The 14,163-nt window shown below is 44.7% G+C and overlaps 1 protein-coding gene across 1 annotated transcript in view; it reads right to left on the bottom strand.

Annotated features, from left to right (window-relative positions):
* Nucleotides 1-14,163, bottom strand: part of SPATS2L (spermatogenesis associated serine rich 2 like) — an 83,281-nt gene that overhangs the window by 67,191 nt on the left and 1,927 nt on the right. Inside the window, exon 2 of the mRNA XM_038749472.1 lies at nucleotides 338-566. The gene's annotated coding sequence lies outside the window, so the exon portion shown is untranslated. The remainder of the gene's footprint in view (nucleotides 1-337; nucleotides 567-14,163) is intronic.

Genomic DNA, 14,163 nt, shown 5'->3' with positions numbered 1-14,163 from the left:
AAATAATATTGAATGAATGAATGAATGAATACTCCTCCCAAGACCCTCCTCCACTCAGGGAAAGGCCACAGACCTTAGGACAGTGCTTAGGCCCAGCGCTCAGAACAGCGCTTTGCACATAGTAAGCGCTTAGCAAATGCCATCATCATCATCATCACAGACCATCCGCCTAAAACACGGTCACCCGAAAGCCGCGGAGCGGGCGAAAGTCATTCTTTCGTTCATTCAATCATATTTATTGAGCGCTTACTATGTGCGGAGCACTGGACTGAGCACTCGGGATGTACAAATTGGAAACAGATAGAGATAGTCAAGAAAGCGGTGGTTTTCGCCTCACCTCTTTGGAGTCTCCCTCGTCTTTCCGGACCCGAAATGCCGGAGCTCGGTGGGTTCTTGGTTAGGGGGGAGAGGAAAGAAACAGGAATGTTTTATTTGAACAAGGCGTTCGCCGTCAATATTTGTCTGCTAAGCCTTGTTTCCATAAACCGATCCAAGCTGGCAGGGGCTGAGGCCGCCACCTGAGATCATCGGAGATCTGTCGGTGCGGAGCCGGATGAGCTTTAGTCCTGTTTGGAATAATGATAATAATGATTATTAGTATCGTTATTATTGTCGTTATCCTTATTATATAATTATATATTATATCAGTATAATATAACATAACATAATATAATATAACATAACATAACATAACATATAACATAACATAACATAATATACTATAACATAACATAACATAACATATAACATAACATAACATAACATAACAACATAACATAACAAACATAATATAATATGACATAACGTAACATAACATAACATAACATAATATAATATAGCAGATTATATAACATAATGCATATTATATAATCTGCTATATTATATGTTTATACAATTATATAATTAATTGCATATTATATTATATTATATTATATATATTATGTTATATTATATTATATTTATTATGTTATGTTATGTTATATTATATTATATTATGTTATATTATGTTATATTATGCTATATTATATTATGTTATGTTTTATGTTATGTTATGTTATATTATATTATATTATATTGCATATATTATATTATATTTTATAGTGTGCTAGATCATATTTTATTTTATTATATTTTATATTATATTATATTGTATTGTATTATATTATTATATTGTATTATGTTATATTATATTATGTTATGTTATGTTATATTATATTCTGTTATGTTTTATGTTATGTTATGTTGTTATGTTATGTTATATTATATTATATGTTATATGTTATAATTATAATTATAGTAATAATAATAATAATAATAATAATAATAATAATAATATTATGGCATTTTGAGAAGCCACGTGGCTCAGTGGAAAGAACACAGGCTTCGGAGTCAGAGGTCATGGGTTCAAATCCCAGCTCCGCCAATTGCCAGCTGTGTGACTTTGGGCAAATCCCTTCACTTCTCCGAGCCTCAGTTCCCTCATCTGTAAAATGGGGATGAAGACTGTGAGCCCCCCGTGGGACAACCTGATTACCTTGTAATCTCCCCAGCGCTTTGAACAGTGCTTTGCACATAGTAAGTGCTTAATAAATGCCATCATTATTATCATTATTATTATTATCCCCTTTCCCAGCCCCACCCTGCTTTTTGTTTATTTCTATTAATGTCTGTCACCCCGTGGGACAACCTGATCACCTTGTAACCTCCCCAGCGCTTAGAACAGTGCCTTGCAAATAGTAAGCGCTTAATGCCATTATTATTATTATCATCATTATTATCCCCTCTCCCAGCCCCACCCTGCTTTTTATTTATTTCTATTAATAATAGAAATATCCTACTGTCCCCCCGTGGGATAACCTGATCACCTTGTAACCTCCCCAGCGCTTAGAACAGTGCTTTCCATATAGTAAGTGCTTAATAAATGCTATTATTATTATTATTATTATTATTATTATTATTTGTTAAGAGCTTACTATGCGTCCGAGCACTGTTCTAAGCACTGGGGTGGGCACAAGCTAATCAGGTTGCATACAGTCCCTGTCCCACATGAGGCTCACACTCTTAATCCCCCTTTTACAGATAATAATAATCCCCTTCCTAGACTGTGAGCCCGCTGTTGGATAGGGACCGTCTCTATATGTTGCCGACTTGTACTTCCCAAGCGCTTAGTACAGTGCTCTGCACACAGTAAGCGCTCAATAAATATGATTGAATGAATGAATGCATTTAGCTTTAATTCTATTTGTTCTGATGACCTTGACACCTGTCTACATGTTTTGTTTTGTTGTCTGTCTCCCCCTTCTATCAATCAATCAATTGTATTTATTGAGCGCTTACCGTGTGTACAGCACTGTACTAAGCGCTTGGGAAGTACAAGTTGGCAACATATAGAGACAGTCCCTACCCAACAGTGGGCTCAGTACAGTGCTCTGCACACAGTAAGCGCTCAATAAATACGATTGAATGAATGAATGAGAGAAGCGTTTAGAACAGTGCCCGGCTCATAGTAAAAGCGCTTAGCAAATACTACAGGGGGGGAAGAAAACAAATGGATGGATTGGAGGGGGATGGGTGGAATGGCCCAGACCTGCATTACCAGGGTCTTGGGCAGGATCCCTGTCGCTCAATGGGACTGAGACCACCGAGGCCGCCCGGCCTACCTTTCATTCATACATTCAATCAATCCAATCAATCAATCAATAGTATTTATTGAGCGCTTACTGTGTGCAGAGCACTGGACTAAGCGCTTGGGAAGTCCAAGTTGGCAACATATACAGACAGTCCCTACCCAACAGTGGGCTACAATCATATTTATTAACAATAATAATAGTATGTATTAAGCACCTACTATGTGCAAAGCACTGTTCGAAGCGCTGGGGAGGTTACAAGGTGATCAGGTTGTCCCACTGGGGGCTCACAGTCTTCATCCCCATTTTCCAGATGAGGGAACTTAGGCCCAGATAAGTGAAATGACTTGTCCAAAGTCACACAGCTGACTATTGGCGGAGCCGGAATTTGAACCCATGACCTCTGACTCCAAAGCCCGGGCTCTTTCCACTGAGCCACGCTGCTTCTCTATTTATTGAGCTCTTACCATGTGCAGAGCACTGGACTAAGCGCTTGGGAAGTCCAAGTTGGCAACATAGAGAGATGGTCCCTACCCAACAGCGGGCTCACAAGCTAGAAGGGGGAGACAGACAACAAAACAAAACATATTAACAAAATGAAATAAATAGAATAGTAAATATTCACTCATTCAATTGTATTTATTGAGTGCTTACTGCATGCAGAGCACTGGACTAAGCACTTGGGAAGTCCAAGTTGGCAACATAGAGAGATGGTCCCTACCCAACAGCGGGCTCACAAGCTAGAAAGGGGAGACAGATGACAAAACAAAACACATTAACAAAATGAAATAAATAGAATAGTAAATATTCATTCATTCATTCAGTTGTATTTATTGAGCGCTTACTGTGTGCAGAGCACTGGACTAAGTGCCTGGGAAGTCCAAGTTGGCAACATCTACAGACGGTCCCTACCCAACAGCGGGCTCACAATTTAGAAGGGGGAGACAGACAACAAAACAAAACATATTAACAAAGTGAAATAAATAGAACAGGAAATATTCATTCATTCATTCATTCAATCGTATTTATTGAGCGCTTACTGTGTGCAGAGCACTGGACTAAGCGCTTGGGAAGTCCAAGTTGGCAACATCTAGAGACGGTCCCTACCCAACAGCGGGCTCACAGTCTAGAAGGGGGAGACGGACAACAAAACCAAACATATTAACAAAATGAAATAAATAGAATAGTAAATATTCATTTATTCATTTAATTGTATTTATTGAGCGCTTAGTGTGTGCAGAGCACTGTACTAAGCGCTTGGGAAGTCCAAGTTGGCAGCATCTAGAGACGGTCCCTACCCAACAGCGGGCTCACAGTCTAGAAGGGGGAGACAGACAACAAAACAAAACATATTAACAAAATGAAATAATTAGAATAGTAAATCTGTACAAGTAAAATAAATAGAGTAATAAATCTGTACAAACATCTATCCGGGTGCTGTGGGGAGGGGAAGGAGGTAGGGTGGCGGGGATGGGGAGAGCATGGAGGGGGTTCAGGGGGCTCACCTGCTCTCCCTCCCTCCCTACCCCGCTGTAGAGAAGCAGCCTGGCTTAGTGTCAAGAGCCCGGGCTTGGGGGTCAGAAGACACGGGTTCTAATCCCGGTTCCACCGCTTTCTTTGGGCAAGTCACTTCACTTCTCTGGGCCTCAGTGCCCTCATCTGTAAAATGGGAATGAAGACTGTGAGCCCCACGTGGGACAACCTGATCACCTTGTAATTTCCCCAGCGCTTAGAACTGTGCTTAGTAAGCGCTTAATAAATGCCATCATTATTATTATTGTCTGCTGTGTGACCTTGAGCAAGTCACCTCACTTCTCTGGGCCTCAGTGCCCTCATCTGTAAAATGGGGATGAAGACTGTGAGCCCCACATGGGACAACCTGATCACCTTGTAATTTCCCCAGCGCCTAGTACAGTGTTTAGTAAGCACTTAATAAATGCCATCATTATTATTATTGTCTGCTGTGTGACCTTGGGCAAGTCACCTCACTCCTCTGGGCCTCAGTTCCCTCATCTGTAAAATGAGGATGAAGACTGTGAGCCCCACGTGGGACAACCTGATCACCTTGTAATTTCCCCAGTGCTTAGAACAGTGCTTTGCCAATAATAAGCGCTTAATAAATACCATCAACATTATTATTATTGTCTGCTGTGGGACCTTGGGCAAGTCACCTCACTTCTCTGGGCCTCAGTGCCCTCATCTGTAAAATGGGGATGAAGACTCTGAGCCCCACGTGGAACAACCTGATCACCTTGTAATTTCCCCAGCGCTTAGAACAGTGCTTTGCCCATAGTAAGTGCTTAATAAATGCCATCATCATTATTATTATTGTCTGCTGTGTGACCTTGAGCAAGTCACCTCACTCCTCTGGGCCTCAGTTTCCTCATCTGTAAAATGGGGATGAAGACTGTGAGCCCCACGTGGGACAACCTGATCACCTTGTAATTTCCCCAGCGCTTAGAACAGTGCTTTGCATATAGTAAGCGCTTAATAAATGCCATCATTTTCATTATTGTCTGCTGTGTGACCTTGGGCAAGTCACCTCACTTCTCTGGGCTTCAGTGCCCTCATCTGTAAAATGGGGATGAAGACTGTGAGCCCCACGTGGGACAACCTGATCACCTTGTAATTTCCCCAGCTCTTAGAACAGTGCTTTGCACAGAGTAAGCGCTTAATAAATGCCATCATTATTATTACTGTCTGCTGTGTGGCCTTGGGTAAGTCACCTCACTTCTCTGGGCCTCAGTGCCCTCATCTGTAAAATGGGGATTAAAACTGTGAACCTCATGTAGGGCAACCTGTTATTCAAGCGCTTAGAACAGTGCTCTGCACACAGTAGGTGCTCAATAAATACAATTGAATGAATTCCCCTGTATCTCCCTGGTGCTTAGAACAGTGCTTGGCACATAGTAAGCACTTAACAAATACCATCATTATTACTATCATCATTATTATTGTTATCATTATTTCCTTCACTGCCGCTTCCTGTTTCTCCTTTAGTTGGCTAGTCGATGGATGGTTTTTACTGAACGCTTATGTGTGCAGAGCACTGTACTAAGCACTTGGGAGAGTCCAATAGGACAACAGAACAGATGCATTCCCTGCCCATAACGAGCATCCTTGGGGCAAGGAAACCCCCCAAAGTAATAATAATAAAGGTATTTGTAAGCGCTTACTATGTGCCAAGCACTGTTCTAAGCACTGGGATAGATACAAGGTGATCAGGTTGTCCCACGTGGGGCTCACAGTCTTCATCCCCATTTTACAGATGGGAGCAGCGTGGCTCAGTGGAAACAGCCCGGGCTTGGGAGTAAGAGGTCGTGGGTTCGAATCCCAGCTTCCCCACATGTCTGCTGTGTGACCTTGGGCAAGTCACTTAACTTCTCCGAGCCTCAGTAACCTCATCTGGAAAATGGGGATTAAGACTGTTAGCCCCGAGTGGGACAACCTGATCACCTTGTATCCTCCCCAGCGCTTAGAACAGTGTTTCGCACATAGTAAGCGCTTAACAAATGCCATTATCATTATTATTATTATTACAGATGAGGGAACCGAGGCCCAGAGAAGTGAAGGGACTTGCCCAGAGTCACGCAGCTGACAGGTGGCGGGGCCGGGATTAGAACCCATGACCTCTGACTCCCAAACCTGGGGTCTTTCCGCTCCTCCCCATCCCACCCACCTTCCAGTAGCTGACTTCCAAGCGGGCCGAGGGTGGGATTGTGGAGGCCCAGGGGGATTCGTTCATTCATTCATTCATTCATGTATATATGTATATATGTTTGTACATATTTATTACTCTATTTATTTATTTATTTATTTGACTCATACACATCTATTCTATTTATTTTATTTTGTTAGTATGTTTGGTTTTGTTCTCTGTCTCCCCCTTTTAGACTGTGAGCCCACTGTTGGGTAGGGACTGTCTCTATATGTTGCCAATTTGTACTTCCCAAGCACTTAGTCCAGTGCTCTGCACATAGTAAGCGCTCAATAAATACGATTGATGATGATGATGATTCATTCAATGGTATTTATTGAGCGCTTACTGTGTGCAGAGCACTGGACTAAGCGCTTGGGAAGGACAAGTTGGCAACAGGGGGATGCGATGAGGCCTCGGCCGCCGGTCCGAGACCCGCTACCACGTGGACCGGGGCCGGGCCGGACCTCCCGCCCACCTCTGGGCTTCTGTAGCATCCCTGTGGGGTCCAAAGCCGGGGGTACCGACTCACTTGAAGCAGCGTGGCTCGGTGGAAAAAGAACCCGGGCTTTGGAGTCAGAGGTCATGGGTTCAAATCCCGCTCCGCCACTTACCAGCTGGGTGACTTTGGGCAAGTCGCTTAGCTTCTCTGGGCCTCAGTTCCCTCATCTGGAAAATGGGGATGAAGACTGTGAGCCCCCCGTGGGACAACCTGGTCACCTTGTAACCTTCCCAGCGCTTAGAACAGTGCTTTGCACATAGTAAGCGCTTAATAAATGCCATTAAAACAAAACAATGGGGGTCTCTGGGGGCTCCCGAGGCAGCGCGGTCGGCCGCTAACCCCGGCCGACGGGAGGACGGGGGGAGGACTGGGCCTATCCCAGGCCTCCCGTTCCACCTGGAAGGCCGGGAGGAATGCCGAGGGTGGAGGGACAGAAGGGACGGGAGCCAGGTGCCGGACGGGGCTGGGAAGCCTGCCGGATGGCTCCCGGGCCCTTTCCGGACTCTCTTCCCACCGGGAAAACCCGTGGTGAACTTTGACCTTGCCCGGCCTAGGAGTCGGGCAGCCGCCTCCAGCTCGAGGGTCACCCACTCTAGACCGTGAGCTCGTTGCGGGTGGGGAACGTGTCTGGTAGACTGTTCTGGACTCTCCCGAGCGCTTAGTACAGCGCTCCGCCCATGGGAAGCGTTCAATAGATACACTCGACTGACTGACTGACCGTGAGACGGACAGGTCAGCGGCAGGGGCGGTTTCTAGGTTGGGGAAGGCTCGACAATCACAAATCCAAAGTCGCCTTCACAACCTGATGACCTTGTATCTCCCCCAGCGCTTAGAACAGTGTTTGGCACATAGTAAGCGCTTAACAAATACCAGAATTATTATTATTATTATTAATAATGATAACCATGGCATTTATTAAGCGCTTAATATGTGCAAAGCACTGTTAATAATAATAATAATAATGATGGCATTTATGATGGCTCATAAATTAATAATAATGATGGCTCACAGTCTAGAAGGGGGAGACAGACAACAAAACAAAACGTGTAGACAGGTGTCATCAGAGAAGCAGTGTGGCTCAGTGGAAAGAGCCTGGGCTTTGGAGTCACAGGTCATGGGTTCAAATCCCGGCTCCGCCAATTGTCAGCTGTGTGACTTTGGGCAACTCACTTCACTTCTCTTCTAATGATGGCATTTATTAAGCGCTTACTATGTGCAAAGCACTGTTCTAAGCACTGGGGAGGTTACAAGGTGATCAGGTTGTCCCACGTGGGGCTCGCAGTCTTCATCCCCATTTTACAGATGAGGTAACTGAGGCCCAGAGAAGTGAAGTGACTTGGCCAAAGTCACACAGCTGACAGTTGGCGGAGCCGGGATTTGAACTCATGACCTCTGACTCCAAAGCCCGGGCTCTTTCCACTGAGCCATGCTGCTTCTTCTAGACTGTGAGCCCACTGTTGGGTGGGGACCGTCTCTATATGTTGCCAACTTGGACTTCCCAAGCGCTTAGTACAGTGCTCTGCACACCGTAAGCGCTCACTAAATACGACTGAACGTTTCTCTGTGCCTCAGTGACCTCATCTGGAAAATGGGGATGAAGACTGTGAGCCCCCCGTGGGACAACCTGATCACCTTGTAACCTCCCCAGTGCTTAGAACAGTGCTTTGTACATAGTAAGTGCTTAATAAATGTTATCATTATTATTATTATCAGAATAAATGAAAATAAAGCTAGATGCACATCGTTAACAAAATAAATAGAATAGTAAATATGTCCAAGTCAAATAGAGTAATCAATCTGTACAAACATCTATCCAGGTGCTGTGGGGAGGGGAAGGAGGTAGGGCGGGAGGGATGGGGAGGAGGAGAGAAAAAAGGGGGCTCAGTCTGGGAAGGCCTCCTGGAGGAGGTGAGCTCTCGCCTCCTTCCGCTTGGGAAACTTGAGTCTCCGCTCTGGACTCTCTCCCGGGCCGCCGCTGCCCGGCGTGGGGGAGTTTTGACCTGTAGCCGATGGCCTGCCACTCGCTAGCCACTGCCCAAGCTGGGCATGGAATGGGTAGGCCTCCCCTTCCCTCTTCCTCCCGTAGTCGAGACTGGTAGGGGACTGAAAACCCCTCAGGTGCCACCCTGTGAGGGGCAATCCCCATTTTACAGATGAGGGAACTGAGGCCCAGTGCTTAGAACGGTGCTTGGCACATCGTAGGCGCTTAGTAAATGCCATCATGCTTAGAATGGTGTTAGGCACATCGTAAGCGCTTAATAAATGCCATTATCATTATTATTATTATTATTATTATTATTATTATTATTAGTAGTAGTAGTAGTAGTAGTAGTAGTAGTGGTAGTATTATTACATTATTATTATTATCATTATTATTATCATCATTATTATTAAGCACATATAAGTAATAATTATAATATAATGATATAATCATATAATAATAAAGTATAGTATGATATATAATATATAGTATTATATATATTATTAGCGATATATAATATATTATATGTGATATATTAATAATTATATTATATATAAGTAATAATTATAATATAATGGTATAATCATATAATACTATATTATAATATAATACATATTATATATAATAATAATTATATATAAGTAATAAGTATAATATAATGGTATGATCATATAATGATAATATATTGCACTGTAATATATAATATATAATATATGATATATATTATATATGCTAGTAATTATATATAAGTAATAATTATATGATATAATCATATAATAATATTATATTATAATATAATGTATAATAAATTATAATTATTATATGTGCTAATAATTATACAAGTAATAATTATAATATAATCGTATAATAATATATTAAAATATAATGTATAATAATTATTATATATAAGTAATAATGATATAATTGTTAATGATAATAACGATGGCATTTATTAAGCACTTACGATGTGCCAAGCACCATTCTAAGCCCTGGGGAGGATACTAGGTGATCAGGTTGTCCCACAGGGGGCTCACAGCCTTCATCCCCATTTTACAGATGAGGGAACTGAGGCCCAGAGAAGTGACTTGCCCAACTTCACACAGCAGAGAAGTGGCAGAGTCGGGATTAGTGACCCACAACCTTCTCCATGCTATAATAATAATGATGATGGCATTTGTTAAGCGCTTACTATGGGTAAAGCACTGTTCTAAGCGCTGGGGAGGATACAAGGTGATCAGGTTGTTCCATGGGGGGCTCCCAGTCTTCATCCCCATTTTACAGATGAGGGAACTGAGGCACAGAGAAGTGACTTGCCCAAGTTTACCCAGCAGAGAAGTGGCGGATCTAGGATTAGAACCCACGACCTTCTCCATGCTATAATAATAATAATAATAATAATGGCATTTGTTAAGCGCTTACTATGGGCAAAGCACTGTTCTAAGCGCTGGGGAGGATACAAGGTGATCAGGTTGTCCCACGGGGGGCTCCCGGTCTTCATCCCCATTTGACAGACGAGAGAACTGAGGCCCAGAGTAATGAAGTGACTTGCCCAAAGTCACACAGCTGACAAGTGGCAGGGCCGGGATTAGAACCCACGACCTCTGACTCCCAAACCCGGGCTCTTTCCACTGAGCCCCGCTGCTTCTCTCTTCCCTTTCCCTGGCCCTGCCTCTCAAAGCTCAGGCCCCTCTCTGTCCATCTGCTAGACAGACCCGGGGCCTGCGCCAAAGGCCGACGGAAAACCACGAAGCCGCCCCAGGGATAAACATCCCCCTCTTCCAGTTCCTGCTTCTGCGGCCGGTCGGCTGGGAATCGCGCCCGGGATTTGGGGCCTCCCGAGCTCCCAGCGGCCTCCCGCTCAACGGAAAGGCCATGGAGGAGGCCCTTCATTCCCGCCCACCTTGGATTTTTCCGCCTTTCTATTTTTAAATGGTATTTATTAAGTACTTACTATGTGCCAAGCACCGTTCTAAGCACTGGGGTAGATACAAGGTCATCAGGTTGTCCCACGTGGGGCTCACAGTCTTATCCTCTGTCCTACGTCCTCTGATGCGAAAGCCTGTGCTCTTACAACTAGGCCACTTGAGGTAACTGAGGCACAGAGAAGTGAAACAATAATAATAATAATAATACTAACAATGATGGCATTTGTTAAGCGCTTACTATGTGCCAAGCACCGTTCTAAGCGCTGGGGTAGATACAAGGTCATCAGGTTGTCCCACGTGGGGCTCACAATCTTGTCCTCTGTCCTACATCCTTTGATGCCCAAGCCTGTGCTCTTACTACTAGGCCACTTGAGGTAAATGAGGCACAGAGAAGTGAAACAATAATAATAATAATAATAATACTAACAATGATGGCATTTGTTAAGTGCTTACTACTTGCCAAACACTGTTCTAAGCGCTGGGGTAGGTACAAGGTCATCAGGTTGTCCCACGGGGGGCTCACAGTCTTGTCCTCTGTCCCAAGTCCTCTGACGCCCAAGCCTCTGCTCTTACTACTAGGCCTCTTGAGGTAACTGAGGCACAGAGAAGTGAAACAATAATAATAATAATACCAACAATGATGGCATTTGTTAAGCGCTTACTATGTGGGAAGCACTGTTCTAAGCGCTGGGGTAGATACAAGGTCATCAGGTTGTCCCACGTGAGGCTCACAGTCTTGTCCTCTGTCCCACATCCTCTGACACCCAAGCCTGTGTTCTTACCACTAGGCCACTTGAGGTAACTGAGGCACAGAGAAGTGAAACATTAATAATAATACTAACAATGATGGAATGATGGAATTTGTTAAGTGCTTACTATGTGCCAAGCACTGTTCTAAGCGCTGTGGTAGATACAAGGTCATAGGTTGTCCCAGGTGGGGATCACAGTCTTAACCCCATTTGACAGATGAGGTCACTGAGGCCCAGAGAAGTGAAGTGACTTGCCCAAAGTCACACAGCTGCCAAGTGGCGGAGTCGGGATTAGAACCCAGGTCCTCTGACTCCCAAGCCCGGGCTCTTTCTATGGAGCCACGCTGAAGCCAGGATTTCTCCCGCCTCCCAGCACATTCCCGTTCCCCGGGGGGCCGGCCGGGGCTCGCTGGAGTCAGAGAGAAGTTGGTCTGCGTGCTCGCTCAAGGGTTGGGTCTTCCCTCCGGGGGGGAAATTAATAATAATAATAGTAATAATAATGACAGCATTTATTAAGCGCTTAGTATGTGCAAAGCACTGTTCTAAGCACTGGGGAGGATACAAGGTGATCAGGTTGTCTCACGGGGGGCTCACAGTCTTCACCCCCTTTTTACAGATGAGGGAACTGAGGCACAGAGAAGTGACTTGCCCAAGTTCACACAGCAGAGAAGTGTCAGAGCCGGGATTAGAACTCACGACCTTCTCCATGCTATAATAATAACAATGATGGCATTTGTTAAGCGCTTACTACGTGCAAAGCGCTGTTTTAAGCGCTGGGGAAGTTACAAGGTGATCAGGTTGTCCCACGGGGGGGCTCACAGTCTTCATCCCCATTTTACAGATGAGGGACCTAAGGCACAGAGAAGTGACTTGCCCAAGTTCACACAGCAGAGAAGTGTCAGAGCCAGGATCAGAACCCACGGCCTTCTCCATGCTATAATAATAATAATGATGGCATTTGTTAAGCGCTTACTACATGCAAAGCACTGTTTTAAGCGCTGGGGAGTTTACAAGGTGATGAGGTTGTCCCACAGGGGGCTCACAGTCTTCATCCCCATTTTCCAGATGAGGTCACTGAGGCCCAGAGAACTGAAGTGACTTGCCCAAAGTCACACAGCTGGCAATTGGCGGAGCAGGGATTTGAACCCATGACCTTGGACTCCAAAGCCCGGGCTCTTTCCACTGAGCCGCGCTGCTTCTCATTGAAATCATCTTCATTCATTCCATCGTATTTATTGAGCGCCTTGGGGATGAAGAGAAGACTGAGCTCCATGGGGGACCACCTGATCACCTTCTATTCTCCCCAGAGCTTAGAACAGGGCTTCGCACATAGTAATCAATCAATCAATCAATCGTATTTATTGAGCGCTTACTGTGTGCAGAGCACTGTACTAAGCGCTTGGGAAGTACAAGCTGGCAACATATAGAGACAGGCCCTACCCAACAGTGGGCCATCATTATTATTATTATTATTTGCTAAGCACTACAAATGCCATCGTTATTATTATTATTATTTGTTAAGCGCTTACTATATATGTTTGTATATATTTATTACTTTATTTTACTTGTACGTATTTACCATTCTATTTATTTTATTTTGTTAATATGTTTTGTTGTCTGTCTCCCCCTTCTAGCCTGTGAGCCCGCTGGTGGGTAGGGACCATCTCTCTCTGTGGCCGATTTGTACTCCCCAAGCGCTTAGTCCAGTGCTCTGCACATGGTAGGCGCTCAATAAATAAATACGATTGAATACTGTGTGCAGAGCACTGTACTAAGCGCTTGGAAAGTCCAATTCAGCAATGAAGAGAGACGATCCCTGCCCACAACAGGCTGACAGTCTAGAAGGGGGAAGGCAGACAGAAAAAACAAGGCCCAGGTGTGGACGGGGGTCACCCTCTCCATCAGACCTGATGAAATTCTGTCTATTCCAGTGCGGCACAGAGTCGGTGCTTAATACCTTAATTATTCATTATTATTAATGAATTATTATTAATTATTATTAATCTTTTCCACACATCCTGGTGCCACCTGCTTCCTCCCACCCAAATAAGCTTGCAACAGATCGTGGCCTAGAGACTGGAGCCCGGGCAGGGGAGCCAGAAGGACCTGGGTTCTAATCCCGGCACCGCCGCTTGTCTGCCGGGTAACCTTGGGCGAATCACTTCACTTCTCTGGGCCTCAGTTCCCTCATCAGCAAAATGGGGATGAAGATTGTGGGCCCCCCCGAGGGGCAGGGACTGTGTCCAACCTGCTTCGCTTGGATCTAGAGAAGCAGCATGGCCCGGTGGCAAGAGCCTCTGCTTGGCAGTCAGAGGTCGTGGGTTCTAATCCCGCTTCCGCCGCTTGTCTGCTGTGTGACTTCGGGTGAGTCACTTCACTTCTCTGGGCCTCAGTTCCCTCCTCTGTAAAATGGGGATGAAGCCTGTGAGCCCCTCAAGGGACAAACTGATGACCTTGTATCTCCCCCAGCACTTAGAACAGTGCTTGGCACATAGTAAGCGCTTGACAAATACGATCATTATTATTATTACCTGCTGTCTGTTCTGTGTGTGTATGTGTGTCTATGCCTCTGCTCATCTCTCACACTTCTTCTGTCTCTCAGTGTCTCTCCAGCCCATCTCTGTCACTGTCTCTGTGTTTCTGCTCCACCTCTGTTTCTGTGCACCGGTCCCCCTCTTTCTT

This window comes from Tachyglossus aculeatus, chromosome 7 (genome assembly GCF_015852505.1).
Source record: "Tachyglossus aculeatus isolate mTacAcu1 chromosome 7, mTacAcu1.pri, whole genome shotgun sequence".
NCBI lineage: Eukaryota > Metazoa > Chordata > Mammalia > Monotremata > Tachyglossidae > Tachyglossus > Tachyglossus aculeatus.
Note: the sequence above shows the minus strand (reverse complement) of the source record. Positions and strands in the feature narration are given on the sequence as shown.